The following is a 16,232-nucleotide window of genomic DNA, read 5'->3' on the forward strand; positions in this document are numbered from 1 at the left end:
GAAGGGAGGGAGGGAGGAAGGAAGGAAAGAGGGAGGGAAGGAAGGGAGGAAAGAAGGAGGGAAGGAAGGAAGGAAAGAGGGAGGGAAGGAAGGAAGGAGGGAAGGAAGGAAGGAAGGAAGGAGGGAGGAAGGAAGGAAGGAAGGAGGGAAGGAAGGAAGGAAGGAAGGAAATTGCATCGACCACTTGGCCAGTTCCAGTTCAGTCTCCAGTGAGGCAGCTTCTATTCCTACTCATAGACATTGTTGTTTGTCCTTCATTTTCAAAGAGGACCATGACATCAGGGAGGTAATGCCATGACTTGCAAGTGAATTGGATTGAAGTGAGAGAGGTCAGTTGGGTAACACAGCTCTTTCTTTCTTTCTTTCTTTCTTTCTTTCTTTCTTTCTTTCTTTCTTTCTTTCTTTCTTTCTTTCTTTCTTTTCTTTCTTTTTCTTTTTCTTTTTTTCTTTCTTTGTTCCTTCCTTCCTTCCTTTCCTCTCTCTCTTTTTCTTCCTTTTTCTTTTCTTTCCCTCCATCCACATGGGGTATCATACCCTTACCTGTGGGTGTTCTGCCCAAAGGAATGTAAATTTTAATAACTGAAACCTTTCTTTCTTAAGGACCATGCCTTAAACCCAAATCACTCTGGCTCTCATTGATTGGCCAACAATAGGTCCCAGGTCAAGCCCCACTTGATCATTGTTTGGGCCCTAATTGGCTCAGAGTAAATGTAAATAGCAATAGTTTCTGTTTTGACCAGAAACCCTGAGGGTCTTCTCACAAATTTATTTATTTTTTGACTGGGTAAAGATGCCATTCTCTTTCCCATTTCTTACCTATCCTTGATCACTGAATGGGCATTTCCTCAGTCAAACTGAGACCTTTTAAAGACCTTAGCTTAAAAAGGTCAAGGTCTCCCATTGCATCCAGGGCCATCTCCAGTCCTCCTGATCTATATCTTGCCACTTAGACACAAATGGCTCCAGAGGAGAAAGTGGGGCTGGTGACTTCACACATCCTTCCTTCACTTAAATTCAATTCACTTGCATGTCCTGGCATCAGATCCCTGATTTCATGGTCCTCTTAGAGAAGGAAGGACAAACAACAACAACAATAACAGAGAGGACTAAAATAACAATATAGCTTTGCATTTGATTAGCACTATATATCTAGAATTATGGATCTGGAGCAAAGAGACACCTCAGGGTCCATCTATTCCAATCCCATTGTTTTACAGATGAGCAGAAAACTGAAGTCCAAAGATGTTAAGTGACTTGTCCAAGTTCATATAGATAGCCAGCATCAGAGGCAAGATTTGAACCCAAGTTTTTTGACCATAAATCCAGTTTCTTTTCCACTACACCACACTAATTTTTAAAGCATCCTTATCCTCATAACAACTCTGAAAATCATGTGGAAGACTTATTACTCCTGATCATTTTGTGACTGTAGAAATTAAGATAAATAAGGATTAAGTGATTTTTTTATACAATCACACAGCTCATTAGTTAATGACTAAGCTACATTTGTAATCTGAATTAATCAATTCAATTCCACAAACTCTGAAGTATATACTATGTGCTAGGAATTTAGGTTACAATGACAAAAGATGAAATAGTACTGGCCCCCTCAAGGAGCTTACATTATCCTGAGGTGGGGAGGGGAAAAGGTTAGGGCATAAACACAGATAAATGATGACAAAGTACATGCAAAAATAATGAAAGGTAATTTCAGGAGTGGAAGAGAAAAGAAACAACTGTGCTACAGTGAGATCAGGAAGTTTTTCAAGTTTTTTGTGTTCGTATATTTTGGTCATACTATGCATTAAATTCACTACAGGGACAGGTATACTCAGCTAATTTGCTGATTTACATAGACTGTAGTTATTTGATGGACAACTAGGTTATTGACTCTTTGAAAGCAGGACTCATGTCTTATTCCTTTGCATATTAATAATGATTAAAATGGTCATTATTTATATTTGTGTCTTGCTATAAGATTTAAAACAGTTTATATATGGTATCTGTCTGCCACAGTGTTGGACATATACTTATTGCTTGATATACCTTTTTTAATCTTTAATTTGAATAGTGTTGCATATGGCTACAGACATGTGTATATACATGTATATATCAATGAGTATGTTTACACACATGCAACATGTATGCATATGTATATGTGTATATACATGCACATATATAGTACATACTATATGTGTGTGGTTGCACATAGTGTCCACATGTATATATACACATATGTTACAGATATAGGCACACTACATACATATGCACATATGCACATTTACTCACTGTTATTACAATAATCCCATACAGATATTTTGATAACTCTAATCCTACACTTTATAGATAAGAAAACTTGGATGCAGAAATGTGAAGTCCTACCTCGTGGTAACATAGCAAGGGTCAAAACTGACACATGAAACATCAATTCTCAACTCTAGCTACAGTGCTCCTTCCATTGTCCAATGGTATATATGTAAGCTAATCCCTGTGTACATAGATTCATGTGAATAATCTATATACACACTGAGAGTATCCTTGATGAAGATAAACTGGCAGGATTTCCCTGAAAATACTTTATGGGCAACAGAATTTTCAGTCACACAAATGACTGAGAGGTATAGAGAATAAAGGTCCCACCTTGTTTATTTTTTATTTATTTCTAGAAAGTATTTGACTCAGTCCACAAAATATAGCTTTAAAGGTTCTCCTTCAGGAATTTGTTACCTTTGCCGATGTTAGGAACATACATCCTTGATAGACATAACCATGGGAAGATGAGGAACACCCTTAAGGAAGGATCAGATAAGCAAGATAAGATGAGGAAAAACAATGCTGTGAGAGCTGAAGAAGGACAAAGTGTGTGTGTATGTGTGTGTGTGTATGTGTGTGTGTATTTTGTGGGGAGGATTAAATTTCAGCAGTCAGTATTAAGTGCTACATAAGGATCAAGGAGAGAAGGATGAAGAAAAGGCATTGGATTCAGTAATAAATTTTGAAAGAGTAAAATCAGAGTTTACAAATAGGTTTTGGAGTCAATCAAAAAAAGGTCTTTATGCAAAGGTGGGAAAATGGGTTGCCAATCAACAATTAGTCTTTTCAGCCAAATTGTGACAGGTAGGTGGGACAGTGGATACCTTGACCTGGAATCAGGAATCTAGCTTCAGACTTAGTAGGGGTCACTTGTATGACCTCTGGAAAGTCAAGAGGGATACTGAAGGACTTAGTTTAAGCAGAAGTAGGCCCTGTATGTCTGAGCAGCAATGCATATTGTGGTGACTTAGTTGGTCTTGGGACATCTGCCAATTCTGAGGGCCCCTTGCTCCACATTTGTGGTCTATTTTATACACTTAAGATGACTAGGAGGTCATGTCAATACACCCAGAGGCTACCAGGAAGCTTCATCAAGGGAGGTACAGCTTAAGCCTTGGTCTCCTTGGTCTTTTAAGTCCAGAGAATAGCTTTGTCATTTTTCATGGAAAAACACACCTAACCCCTTAATGCTGAGTATGTGGGGGGACCAGGGGATGGGAGAAAGTAACCTTGGTAAATAGCGTCATATCACACAGGATGAGGTGTTAATGTGTGAACTGGTATAATACTCTGTGACTGCTATTTGAGGTACAAATACCGATCTGATTAAATCAAGAAAAAAACAGCTCCATTGGGTGAGTAAACAACTTAACTATGTCTTTGAGGTTTTAAACAGTCCTATATAGATTTCAGAAGATCTAGTATGGGAATTCAAGAGACTGCAGGAAGGGAAGCTACCAGTGGAAGAAACACCTCATGAGGAATTTTTTTTCTTTTTCTCTCCTCAATTCTCCATGTTGCTTTGAAGTGGGCTTCTGGAGTAGAAAACATTTGGAATCAGAGGCACATATTTCATGGATATAGAGAGGTCATCACTCAAGGGAAGAAGTAACTTTGAGAAAAGTAGACCCTAGGAATCCAGCTGGACATTCTGCCCAGCAGAGATGCTACACCTAAGTAGACAACTATGTAAGAACTCTATGGAGAAAGGAGTTATAGAACCTTTAGAACCAGAAGTTATGAGTTGCTTTCCTCATATGTCGATCCTATACATGTGCCTCATTATAACGATACTCTAATTCTGAGCTCATTCTTCCTATGGATACTGTGCATTTATCCCTCAGGTATATGGAGGAGGGGAGCCACTTTATAACTACTTTTCATATTATGCCAGCTGAATAAATACCTTAGTTTAGAGTTAATTGGGCTTGGTTGTTAGTTCAAAGAAAACCAGTGGGGGCTCATGAGATATAGTATTTAGAATGCAAACCCTTAGAGTTAACCAGAACTCAAGGTAGCAGTCACCCTTTAGGGACCCAACCCAGGAGTGTAAGAGCAGTGGTCAAGAAGCATTTATTAAGCACTTACTACAACAGCTAGGAGTAGAACAATGGAGAAAACCCTGAGCTTTGCATCAGAAAGATTGAAGTTTAAGTCCAGCCTCTGACACTTACTTGCTGTGTGACTCTGGGCAATTCATTTAACCTCTGTCTCAGTTTTTTTTTCTTCATTGTAAAATGGAAATAATAGTACCAGCTACCTTCCAGGGTTGTTGTGAGGATTAAGTAAGATGATATTTGTGAAGTACTTAGCATAGTACCTGGCACATTGTAAGGCACATGCTTAATAAATGTGTGTTTCTTTCTACCTACTATGTGCCAAGCTGTGCTGAGCTCTGAGGATACAAAGGAGGGTGAAAGATAGTCTGTGCTCTCAGGAGCTTACTTGATATTATGTTAAGGCAATAATAATAATAATGGTAATAATAGTAACTAACATTTATATAGCACTTACTATGGGCCAGGTACTGTGCTAAGAGACTTACTTACAATTATTATTTCATTTGATCCTCACAACATCCTTGGGAAGTAGGTACTACTATTATCCCCAGAGAGTTAATGAATAAGGTCATCGCTTGTTATAAACTCAAATAATCTTGAATAAATCTGATGTATGGTTAAAAGACATCTTGCTGGAATGGAGCCTTTTAGGTAGCATTTTAGTGAGCTAAATAAAATCTTTTAAAAATAATCAACAAATAATAATCACAGTGGGATCTTGTATCCTCTACATCTTTCGGTTAATCGTGATTGTAAAGAAGTGATCTACCATGGAAAATCACTTGTGAAAGCCTCTTTCTTACTAATTCTCTGTTGAAGATACCTTTGATATGCATACACATATAAGTAGATGCTGATATTTTCTTGGTTGCTGTTTTTAGAATTTAAAAAGTCTGCATTTTTTTCCTTGTCTTCCTCCTTCCCCCCCCCATTTTTCCCATGCATCTTCCTGTCCCTCTGATACTTTGCATATTGGTTCCTCAATTACTTCATAAAATGTATGACATCCAGTATGAATTTCCCTTATTTACACTCATCTAATCCAAATAATTTCCCATATTTATTTTCTCCAGTACCATCTTACAGCCTCTGTAAGCATGTCTGGAATTCTGATATAAGATTATAAGTGTTTTTACTATCTATGACAGCAAAAAAAAAATTGTTATAAAAATTTTCCCTGTCTTCTCCATTTTCTTCCATTTTTATCTCCTGTGGGAATGCTTTACATGCCTATTTTTTTTATTGAATGTCCATCTGTTTTCTTTGATGATCAAGTTCAAGTTTGCATGGTATGTCACCTTGGATTGCATCTTGAGCACCTTTGCTCTTTGGAACACATTATTTCATTCTTTTCTTCAGCTTTTGGTGGATACACCACATCATAGAGTGATCTTGTATTCTTTGAATTTATTTTCATTCCTCTTTGAAGGTCTTTTTCCTGTTCATTTGCAGAATTTGTTGTTTTTCAATGGAATTGCTAAATTAAAACATTATATATCTTGAACTTTGCAGCATAATTTTTTTCTGGATCTGTGCAATCTTTCAACTGCTACATTATTTTCCATATTCAGAAGTTCTGAGGAGTTTTCTCATGTTATTTATTGATGGTGGTATTCATGATTCTTCTGTGAGACCTATCATTCTTGAGTTGTTCCTATGCATCCTGTCTTCAAGGTCAATATGTTTTGCTTATCACATTATTGCTTTTTTGCTTTTCTTCTTTCAGATTGTCTTTTCCTTCTATATATTTTCATTCTCAATTAGTTTTTCTTTCTTTGGCTTCTTTGGTTAGATTTGCCAATATGGATTGACATTTTTCTATTCTGACAATTATTTTTGCAGTCCAGGCCATGATTTCTTCTTTCATGCTTCTTATTTATCTTTTTAATCATTCAGACACATCCTGTTGTAGTTTCATTTCTTTAGAATCTGTATACTTTGATTCCTTTCCCTTTCTTTGCAATATTTAGTCAGAGAGTTTGAATTAATTTAGATGACCTGGAGGCCATAATCCCTTTTGTTATTAACATCTTCCCTGTTGGTTATCTGCATGTGCTAAAGGTTCTAAAATGAATTTTCTTCTGCCTTTTCCTCTCATGCTGCTCAAGGAACTGGCTACCACCATAAATAACACCATGAGCATTAAAACCGGGAAATTCATGACAAACAGACTTCTGCAATGTAAATAGATGGTTATAGACGTCCATCCTGGGGAGGTCAGAGAGTCTAAGATTGACAAACAAGAAAAACTGGTCAAGATATACAAGATGACTTCAAATGTGGTGGCAAACAACGGGCTTTGACGTGATGTATGATTTTTTCTCAATTATGCAGAGAAAAAGGAACCAAAGCACAGACTTTCAAGGCATGGCCTCTATGAGAACAAAAAGACATCAAGGAATCAGTGAAAGGAATCCAAGAACAGAACAAAAAAAGTCAGCGATACTGCAAAGATAAGTATTAGTGCTGGCAAAAAGAAATATGATACTTATCTGTGAAGTTAGTACAAATTTTTTTTATCAGAGCATAAATAAACTATGTAAAAACTTTAAAAAGATAAAGTGGGATGTTCCTCCAGGGATCTTTGGTTATTTCAGTCTCTCTTTCTCTCCCTCCACCCACTCCATACCACCTCTCTGTCACTCCCTTTCCTACATCTTCCTCTTTCTTTGATAGCAATTTTCCTGGGGGCTGGACCTCAGAGCTGTCTCAGGCTACTCCCGCCCTAGGGAATTCACTTTTCCTTGGCTTTATTCTCTGCCCCTGTGACATCTGGGTGGGAACAAATTGGAATCTGGATGATTTTCATTCAGGACTGGTGGAATCCCACATAAATACTGATTCCCTGCCTCAGTTCCCTCTGTTCATCAGCAGCTGCACTGGCTACACACTATAGGTGTGGAGGGTAGGGGGTGCAAAGTGGGGCAAGAAATCAGTTGCAAGAGATTGCAGCACCAATAAGTGAATTACTGAGTGGATCCACAAGCACAAACTTGGGATTATGCTGTCTATCAGAGTGTGAGGGCTGGTGAGAGAAGAGTGCTGAGCTAGTATGTTATGGATTAGGGATTAGCCTTCTCCGCTTTAGTTCATCGGTTGTTCTCTCATTAGGGTTTTTGGTGTCTTAGACTGTGAAGACAGCTGTAATTGCTTTACTTCCTGCACATAATAATTATTTTGGAGAGGTTCGAGAGGTCGTGAGGATCAGAGAAAATGTCTCATCTGCCATTTTTTTGGTCACATAACCCCCATTTTTATTCTCAAATGTCCTTAGGATAACTTTGCTTAATTGAATCTCTTGCTTAGCTTTCTTCAAATCTGTTTCACCCTCTATTATTTCTATTTCATGAAGTCATGCTGCTCATAATCTTCAATCATCTCTCTCCATAAGACTTTTCCAAATACGTTTACAATTTAATTGTTTGGAAAGTAGGTTGTATTTGCTGCATAAGGCTATTGTTAGGCTCTTTTGGTATCTTATTATGACAATTAATTTATATCAGTTAAACTTCTGTATAAAATTGTCTCTATCTTCTTTCTTCTAGTTAGATCCAATTTTTCATCATCAATAACTTGTTTGAATTGGTCTGCTTAAGTTGTTTCATTGTTTCTTCATTTTTACTATTTACTCTGAGCACGTTTCGATCACTTCTCTAATAAGTCATTGAGAAGTCTGTCTGTACCAGAACAACTTATTAAAGACTGACTTCCATATCAGTGATGAGTTTCTTCTTTGTCAAAATGGGATCAATTTCATTTATGTGATGTGATTTGGTGTTTGTCATAGATGATGCCTAGAAATTTTTGAAGAAAGTATTCATGAAATGGAGACATGAGGATTCTGTATAGATTACTAGCCTGGCTCATCTGATTCCTTTTTCCTGATTCATAATTTCCCATATATTTCTCATCAACCTCACCTAATCCTACTTTTGTACTAGAGTCACGGAGTATTAAAATATATGTTGATTTAATTTGGAGGATCTGATTACTTTCTTTGTTGATTTTTTTCTATTTTTCTTTTCCCTTTGTAGTAGTTATTGGTGCATAACCTACAATTATATTCACAGTGGTCTTTTTGCAAATGCTTAATCATGAACACTGCAATGCTAAATGACCAAACGTCCCACAAAATCATGTTTCTTGTTGCCCTTGGGTGTGTAATTAAAACAACTCCACCAACTCCCTTATTTGCTTCTCTGAGGAGAAACTGTGAGACATCCATCAATTTAGCTGCAATGTCCATCTTTCTTTTGTGGTTTCATTTATAGCAAGAATGTCAAGAATGGTATGATTCAGTTCCTCCAGGAAAATGACCACTCACTGCTCATTGGACAAGGATCTCACATTTAAGGAATCAAGAGTTAGATTATAGTTTATGGATGATCTAAAAACTATGTAATTCTTAGAACCTTCTGTTCCCTTTTCTCTTATTTTGTTACATTCATTGAAGAAGACTGAGGGCCATTTTGTATTTTTTTTTGGTTCATGGATTCTTTTGGCCAAAGAATGTACCACACTAATGGCCACCCTGCTGGGAATGAATCTTTTTGTACTTACCTAGGCAGGTGCTCAGAAGCAGTCTTGGCCTGCTTCCCAGACTATACTCAAAGCCTTTCCAGCATGGTAGGAACTGCCAGAGCTTTCTTGCCACCGACATAGCTTTCAAGAAGTCAGAGTCACTCCTAAGCACAAAGAAGCATCTGAAGAAGATTCTATGGAGGCCCTGATTTTATGCACACACATATATGTATGTATACACACATATACACATGCACATATATATACACACACAAATGCATTTATGTATGTATTTTTGTATGTGTTTGGATATAGATATGTCATTTCAGTCATGTCTGATTCTTCATGACCTCATTTGGGGTTTTCATGGCAAAGATACTGGAGTGGTTTGCCATTTCCTTCTCTTAGTCATTTTACAGATGAAAAAAAAAAAACTGAAGCAGAGTTAAGTGACTTTTAAGTGACTTGCCCAGGGTCACATAGCCAGTAGGTGTCTGAGACCAGATTTAAACTCAGGTCTTCCTGACTCCAGGCCTGGTGCTCTATGCATTGCACCAAGTGGATACCATAGACAGAGATAGAGATAGATAGATTTAGGAGAGACAGAAGTATTTAAATGCCACAGAGATCATTTAATTAGGTTGAGCTGGAGTTGTTAGTTACACACAAAATTTTGTTCTTATTTTACCCTTTTTTCAAATGTTATATTGATTTTAATCTTTGCTCTAATTTATCTGGTCTGACTACCTTTTTAGCCTTTTTTTCATATTGTTCCACTTCTTTCTTTTTAGCTTCTAGTCAAAATGAATTCCTAGATCCTTCCATATTTCATTATATATTGCCCCTCTTCTCCAGGCATTTGCCACTGTGTCCTTTATGCTTGTACTGCAGTCCCTCCACATGTCTGCCTGTTGAGATCCTGCATGCTGACAGCTGCTTTGGCAACAATTCTCAAGTAATCAGTTATTTCCTCCATATTATGATATATGAAAGACAACATCATGTAGCAGATAAAGAGCTATGAGCCATTTTTCCATTTGGCTATAACATCTTCATGAATTCTGACCCGGGTGGCATAGTTTGGGAAGGAAAGAATGCTGGATAGAAGAATAAAGATAAAAAAAGAACTCATCATACTGAAACATTGGGCTGAATCTAATCAGATGAAATTAAATAGGATAAATATCAAATTTTATTGGTGTGGACCTGCAATAGTCATGCTTTGGTTTGAAAATCACCTTTAAGGGAGAAGTATGACTAGATTGAAAAAAAATTTAAAAACTGTGAGTTTTAATAGATCACAAGCTCAATATCAATCAGTAGTATAAAGCAGTCAGAAAAAAGTGCTTGAACTGTATTAGGAGAGGAATCTTCTCCAGAATGAGGTTGCTAATAAGCCCACTGTTCTCTTCCCAGGTCAGATCATATCTGGAAATTAGTATTCAGTTCTGGTAGCTACATTATATGAATAATAGTGACATTTGATGACTAGAGAACTCCAGATCAAACTAGAAGAAGATTTTTGGAAGGGCCTGGGAATAATTCACCTGAAGAAAAGAAGACTAGAAGCAGGGGTGGGGGGGGAATCTACAGCCTTGAGGCCACATGTGGCCTTAAAGCCAAAGGTTGCCAACCTCTGGGCCACTAGAGTATAAGTGGTAGGTAGATATTATAGCTAGCATTTAATTATTTGGGTTTAGGTTTTATCTGCTTGGTCTCTGAAGACAGAGATTAGAGTAACTGGGAGAAATTAAAGAAAGAAAGATTTAGGCTCAACATGAAGAAAAACTTCCTCAGGATTAGAGCTATTCAAAAGTGGAATGGTATGCTTGGGAGGCAGTTGATTTCCTTTCCTTAGCAATTTTCAGACAAAGAATGATTGGACATATACTAGAGATGGTGTCAGGGATATTCTTATTAGGTAAAGGCTAGCTTGATGACTTCTGAAGTCTTTCCAACTCTGAGCTTCTGTGATTTCATTTTCCTTTATAGAAAATGAGTGAGCATAACTGTACTCCAGTTCTCATAGTAGGATATGAACTTCTAATCATCTGACCAAGATCTCACATGTACAATGCCAATGGTTAAATGTTACAAACTTTGTATATGGCCATATGAAAAAAAGAAGAAGCATGATTCTTAGAACACTATTTTGCCATGGTCACTCATACTTCTTATTGCTGCCAAAATTGCTGTCTCTGTTCCATCAGTAGGTCAGTTTATTGGAACAAAAGTAATAATCAACACTAAATTAGAAAGAATAAAAATTATAAGGAAGTATGGAATCCAACGAAAATAGCTAAAATCTGACCAATTTAAATGATCTATCAGTGCTCCTCTTCTCAAAAGGAAGCAGTTAGGAGGTATAGTAGATAGAGTCAACCGAGAGTCAGTAATACCCCAGTTCAAAACTGGACTCAGATACTTACTACTGTGTGACCCTGGGCAAATGATTTAACCTCTATTTGCCTCAGCTTCCTCAACTGTAAAATGGGAATTATAATAGCACCTATTATTATATAGCACCTCACATGATTATTGTTAGCATCAAGTGAGATATTTGTAAAGCACTTAGCATAGTACCTAACACATAGTAGGCACTTAATAAATGCGTATTCCCTTCCCTATTACAAATGAAAGTTACTGATGGTATATAGGACTTCTTTTGTTTTGACAAGTATCTAATTTTTTTTAACATCTCAATTATTTATTTATTTATTTATTTTAAACATTCTTTCTTTTTAAATTTTGTATTCCAAATCCTCTCCCTCCTTCACTCCCCTACTCCCACCCACAGAGAAGGCAAGCAATATGATATCAATTGTACATGTGAAATCATGCAAAATATATCTTCATATTAGCCATAATTTCCAAAAGAAGCAAGAAAAATAAATAATGTGAGATAATTATACTTCAATTTGCACCCAAGTTCATCAAATCTCTCTCTGGAGGTAGAGAGCATTTTTTCATTATGAATACTTTGAAACTGCCTTGGATCATTGTATTTATCAGAGTAAGCAAGTCTTTCCTGGTTCATTATCATTACAACATTGTTGTTATTGTGCGCAATGATCTCCTGGTTCTTTTCACTTCACTTTGCATCAGTTCATATAAGTCTTGCCATGCTTTTTTTTCTGAAGCCACCCCCTCCCTTATTATTTCTTATAGCATAATAGTACTCCGTCACAATCATATGACACAATGTGTTCGGCTATTCCCAAATAAAGGGCATGCCCTCGATTTCCAATTCTTTGCCACCACAAAAAAAAGCTGCTATAAATAATTTTCTACACATAAGTCCTCTTCCCTTTTCTTTAATCTTTTTGAGATACTCACCTAGTGGTAGTATTGCTGGGTCAAAAAAGGATTGCACAGTTTTATAGTTCTTTAGGCATAGTTCAAAATTGTTTTTCAGAATGGTTAGGCCAGTTCACTACTCTACCAGCAGCTGATTAGTGTACCTATTTTTCCCTCATCCCTTCCAGCATTTGTCATTTTTAAAAGGTTAGAGTAGTACCTCAGAGTTGTTTAAATTTGCATTTTGCTAATTAATAGTGATTTAGAGGAATTTTATATGACTATTGTTGGCTTTGATTTCTTCTTCTGAAAACTGCTTGTTTATGTCCTTTGACCATTTATCCACTGGGGAATGGTTCTTATTTGTATAAATTTGACTCAATTCTGTACTCAGTATATATTTGAGAAATGAGGCCTTTATCAAAGAAACTTGCTGTAAATTTTTTTTGATATTACTTCATTGTCTACAGTACATAACATAATGAGTCTTCCTGATCATCTCTTTTAAATGGGTCTGTTTTTGCTTTTGCTTTGTCTGAGATCAGGATTGCTACCCCTGCCGATTTTACTTCAGCTGGAGCATATTCAATTCTATTCTACCCCTTTAATTTAACTCTGTGTGTCTTTCTTTTTTCAAGTATGTCTCTTGTAAACAACATCTTGTTGGACTATGGTTTCTAATCCATTTTGCTGTCCACTTCTGTTTTATGAGTAAGCTCATCCCATTCACATTCAGAGTTATGATTTCTAACTGTATTTTCCTCCATCCCATTTTCTTCTGTTTCTTCTTCTCTTTTTATCCTGTCCCTCCTCAAAAGTTTATTTTGCTTCTAACCACCACCTCCAATAATCCACCCTCCCTTCAACCTACCTAGTCCCTTCTCTTATCCCTTTCCCCTTCAATTTCTCTATTGGGTAAGTTGTATTTCCATACACAACTGAATGTGTGTGTATGTATGTGTGTGTGTGTGTGTGTGTGTGTGTGTGTATATACATACACACACACACACACACACACACATATTCTTCCCTCTTTGGACCAATTCCAATGAAAGTGAGGTTCAAGCATTGCCTGTCCTTCCATACCATTTGAGGGTGTGTTTACCAGAAAATGATTAACTGATATTGGTTTAAAACACAGCAGTAATAAAGAATAATGGAAGCATAACAAGTAGCCTTTTACCTCTTCTATGCATGGGCCAAAAAATCAAAATCACTAGGGTACATGTGCATACAAATTTATGAGTAAGAGCTTCTATGTGGAAGAGTCAAAAGGATGACTAAGTAATTACTGAGCCAAAGTGGAAACTTTGGTAGCTAGGTAATAGAGTAGTACCACACAAGATACCACAGAGGTAAAGGATGTCCCTAAATAGTGACAGTGGTGGTGACCAGATGGCAGTGATTGGTAGCTAGGATAAACAGTTGGTGGCAGATCAAAGAGAGTGTAGATTTCAGAGAGGAAGAGGAGGGCACAAGACTAGCCCCAGAATCTTCCATAGTAGCATGGCTAGAAGGTACTTTATCAGTTGAGTTTGAGGTTGATATGTTACACAACCCCTTTTAGAGAGGAAAGAACAATACTCATGGGATGGTGGACCATATAGTGGCTTGGATAAGATAATGGTTACTTAGAAGGCCATATAAGTACACATGTGCACTGTTTAGGATAACTTACAAGGCTGACCACAAGCCAGAGCAGTGTTATTGATTTTGTGCCAAAGGGAGCAGCACATATAAACTTCATATGTGGTAAGAACTGATCAAGCTTGACCAAAAAAGAAATATGGTGGCTGTTACCTCTGATCCAATGCCATAGCCTCCTGGGTGGCCAAAATATGTTCCAGCTCCTTCTCTGTTCTTTACATACCCTTTATTAAAATTGTACTGTGTTAAGTCCGGGGTACTCCTATGTTGAGAAATATAAACCAGATCCTGATATACCTCAGAAGACATGAATAGAGCCCAAATTAGTAGATGATGATGATGATGATGATGATGATGATGATGATGATGATGATAGAGAAGGCTTCAAGGTTGAACCCAGTCTGTTAGTCTCCATTTTTTGAGCCGCAGACTACAGAAAGTGATTTCTTTGTTCTGAGTTTAGAAAGTTGCCCTCTCTCATCTTCTTTGGTGCATAGTGCTCTTGGCCTCTTCTCGGATAAGATAATTGCAATTCCCAAGCAATTCTAAAAAATAAAATTCTTGGCTTGAGCTGCAATTAGAACATGTACTATAATAGACTTGGAAAAGTCCTTAGAGACTAGATTTTTAACCACCTAATTTTACAAATGAGGAAACTGAGGTCCAGCAAGTGACCTGCCCATAATTACATAGTTAAAGAGACATAATTAGGTAGAGGGGATTGGTATTTTGCCACAGGGCACTGAAATTTAAAAGGCGCCAACTGAAATTCTGCTCTTTCAATGATATAGAAACAACTGATCTTAGCATCCTGTTAGACATAACTACTTGAAATAGGAATCTTTCAAATATGAGGATGTTATATTATTATTAAAGGTGCAGGAACAGTATACATATAGATGCTATGTCAGGGTTAGAGATGAGAATAGTCCTCCACTATTCCCATACCTCCCCACCAGTGACTATTCCCATCTCATCTTTTTACTTGCCAAGTCCAATTCACCTTTCCTCTCCCAGTGGTAGTTATCTGAGTAACAGCCTTACAGTATTTTGGGAGCTCTGTCTGTATACCATGAAGTGGTATCTTGGACTCTCTTCCTTTCCACTTGTAAATTTGCCACAAAAAGTTCAATTGAAAGTATGTTTCATGCTGTTTCCTCCTGGTGCATTTTGAAATACTTGTTCTAGTTTTAAAAACTACTATTTACAGCTCTGCATAACTAGTGAATGGCACAGCTGAGACCAGAGCCCAGGTATTTTGACTTTAATTTTTACTACACTATGTTCCCTCTCACATTATCACCATTATCACCATCATCATCATCATCATCATCAATCATCATCATCATCATCATCATCATCATCATCATCATCATCATCATCTCTCTCTTTCTCTCTCTTTCACACAAGCACACACACAATATACATAAATCCCATTAGAAAAAAGGCAACATTTTAATATCTGGTATTCAATCCATCAACCAGCATTACTCAGTCAAATGTTTATTAAATACCTACTATGTGATAGACAGTGGCATTAAAAGTGCCTTCTATGTGCTAGGCAATGTACTAGGCACTAGAGATAGGAATTAAAAAAGTGAGACAGGCCTTGCCATGAAGGAGATTGCACTCTAAAAGGGAGTGGGGCAGGGAGTGGGGCATACCTAAAGTACTGGTGAATAAGTGGTACATGTTGTTTGTGTTGATGAATTGGGTATTTTGTGACTACTGATTTCTCTGGTTGCCAAAATCTATAGTCATCATATGGGTTCTGACCAGAGCCATAGATTTAAGCAGTCATTATTTCACATAGTCCTGAGTATTTTAACCAACTTCAAGAGGAATTCAAAGTGATTTAGATTATTTTAATGATTGCATTGGATCTCTGCCAGTAACACTTTGAAGCTCCATTTCTATCTTTCTATATTCTTTTCTATCATACCAATCCATAAACATTTATTATTAATCAACTAATATATTCCAGGCATTGTGCTAGGTGCTGGGGTACAAAGACAAAAATGAAATGCTCCTTGCCTTTGAAGAATTTACATTCTACTGGAGGAAATAACATGTACAACATATAACTGTAGGTCAAAATATTCAAGGTTTATATAAGTTATTATTAATCTAGAAGACTGTAAGCTTCCTGGAGTCACCTCAATGTTTGAATAGCTGTCTAAACTAAGGAAAGAAAGAAAGAAGGAAGAAAAAAGAAAAAAAGAAGGAAGAGTGAGAGAGGAAGGAAGGAAGGAGGGGGAGGAATGAAGGAAGAAGAGGGAGGGAAGAAGAAAGTAGAGAGAGGGAAAGAAGGAGGAAGAAATGGAGGAAGGAAGGAAGGAGAGGGAGGAATGAAGGAAAGAAGGAAGAAAGCAAAGGGGGAAGGAAGGAAAAGAA

Source organism: Vombatus ursinus, unplaced genomic scaffold, assembly GCF_900497805.2.
Source record: "Vombatus ursinus unplaced genomic scaffold, bare-nosed wombat genome assembly UNPS02014774.1, whole genome shotgun sequence".
Taxonomy (NCBI): domain Eukaryota; kingdom Metazoa; phylum Chordata; class Mammalia; order Diprotodontia; family Vombatidae; genus Vombatus; species Vombatus ursinus.